The sequence below is a fragment of the Arachis ipaensis genome, chromosome B09 (assembly GCF_000816755.2).
Source record: "Arachis ipaensis cultivar K30076 chromosome B09, Araip1.1, whole genome shotgun sequence".
NCBI lineage: Eukaryota > Viridiplantae > Streptophyta > Magnoliopsida > Fabales > Fabaceae > Arachis > Arachis ipaensis.
Window position 1 is genome coordinate 9,273,180 of NC_029793.2, and position 2,804 is coordinate 9,275,983.

Genomic DNA, 2,804 nt, shown 5'->3' on the forward strand with positions numbered 1-2,804 from the left:
TCGCAAATATTAGGAATAAAAACTTTAATTTCCTGTATTTAGATACGGCTAACAAATTCTTATATATGTGTTTGTCATTTAGGACGTAATGTTTTTATTTTTTCTATAATTAGAATGATAAAAATATCTTTCAAAACAAGGTTAAAAGTAAAAGAATTGTGTGATTGTTTTTCTATCTATACGCATTCTCTCTACACAGAGAGATTATATATGAAGGTTAAAGTTGACTTTTGATAGCCTATTTTTTATGCCATTATAATTTATTGATATATACGATAAAGAAAAAGCAAATGTATACTGTATACTGATCAAATAGGAAAATGGTAGGTGAAATTTTGAGAAATTTCAAGAGGTGTAAGTGAAATTTATCCAAATTAAAATAAATAACTCTTTTATATAACTACGCGATAAAATACAAATATATTTGATTATACACTAATGATGTCTGGAAAAAAGGACAATAGTATGTGTCTCTATCTTGCCTTAGTATCCTATTTCACCTTCTCTTTCATTCTAAATATAGCCATAATAATGAACATTAACCCTTTAAAAGTTACGAGAAATGGTAGGAAAAAAGATTATAGTTGCCAATTTCAACTAATACTATAACATATATTCAAACAAGTTAAATATAAAATTGATTAAAGATGAATATTTGTTTAAGTTTAAATTTTAAATATTTATTTTGGTTGAGTTTTAGATATTTTCAAGAATTTCAAATTATTTTTTTTATGTTAATATTAACTGCAATATTGACTTTCAAATTTTTTCGAAAGTTACTTTTAATTTATACATTTGACGGTTACGTTATTATTTATCATTTATGTTTGGGATATTATTATTTTTAAAACCAAATTTATTCATAGGCAATTATAGAATTCTTCATATAGGAGGGGATTTAGTTTCCATTTTATTAATAAAAAATATTAAAAAATTATCAAAATTAGTTTTATATTTTTAAATATTAATAATTAACTAATAACAAAAAATAATAAATAATGATAATATATATAGGGATTTTTTTATTTAAATTAAATAAATATATTATTTATGAAAATAAATAAACGGTGAGATAATTACAAAAATACATTTTCAGCCACATCTCAGACGTTGAGAGAATTTTTTAAAAATGGGCGTATCTCGAATACACAGACCCCGTTTTGTGATGAAATGGCTGCGAGTCACATCTTGGATGCACTCGGAATATGAACATGCGCTGATATCAGACACTGAGTGTCACGAACCAAAATGAGCTATGATCGACGCTGATAAAAATAGTCCCCTAACAAGTTTAACAGATTTAAATATAATTTAAATTACAAATATTTTACAAATTCTAAAATAAATAGTTATACATTTTGAACAAAAATTAAAATAATTAAGAATGATTGGATCCTACCTGTAACATATGGAGCCTATAATATCTAGGAACTCGACAAAGAATAGGTACTCAGTGCAGATCGTTACTCTTGAATAGAAAGTCTCACATAGTCGTATTTGTTCCTGAAAAATATTTTTTAGAAAAACGGGGTGAGTTTTACAACTTAGTGACTAGACAATACATCTATAATCGACATGAGACCATATAAACATTATTATCAAAGTAATTTTAATTGGAAAATAATAGTTGATAATAATAAGTGAATCAATAAGGGAGTTCGCATACATAAATTAAATCAAAAGTCCACATTTGGACGACTCCACCTCTATGGGTAGTCCTTTCCTCTCGTGTGTCCGTACGAAAATAACAGATCCAACGTATGGTCTACACGTTAGACTAGCAACGCCCCTGCTAGCTGAGATCTGAGCCAGATGCATTTAGGTTAATGTCATAACTGCCATTAACTACAGTTTTCTAATACAAGCCTTCCAAACCAATTCAAAATATATAGTTTCAAATACAATAAATCTCCGATCTTTCAAATATATAAGATATCGAATCAGAAAATACTTTCTCATCAGAAATCTTTTCCAATCATACTTTTTCAATCATAAAACATATTTCACAATTTTAAAGTAAGTGAACGTCAATAAATACTTCAATACTTCAAAATTATATATTCGAGTAAAATCAAATATTTTAAAATAATATAAAACTTTATCATATATATATATATATATATATAATTAAAAACTTAGAATAGCATAAACCAAAAGATTAACGATTATAAATATAAAGTCTACTCACAATGTGGTCCTAAGGGACCGAAGAGACTAAATCCAGAGTGCCGAATTAGAGGGTGAAGATGGTTGAAGTAGAATGGAACGAAAGAGTACAAAATTTGGATCGGGGCAATAGCAATTGCAATTCTCACCGCAGCAACATCAACAACACCCTAGTAGGCTAGTAGCCACAACATGGGGCAACCACGGTAACAATAGCATCGAATCTAACAGCCTACGATGGTTTAAAACTAAGCAAAGGCAAAAAGGGACATCAAGCAAGATAGGACAGAGTCAATAGTAGAACTTTACCGCAAAACAAGGCAAAAATAAGATTAGTCTTACTAAAGGAAACAAGGGGGTGGAGTATAAGCAACTCCAGTGACCCTCTCTAGCGTTGACGGTGAAGGACACAACAGAATAACGGTGGCGGCGGTTCCTCTCCTCTGGAAGTGATTCCTGCAGCAGCACAACAAGCTTTGACGAACAAGGGAGAGGCAGCGGTCAGCCGCCGTGGAGCAGAGTAATGGCTGAGGTAGCTTTAGGGTGCACTAGCGGTGAGCTTCGGTGACGGCAATGACTCCCTCCGACACGGCCCCTTCGACAGCGACATCTGTGACTCCAAAGACGAGTCCCAGCAA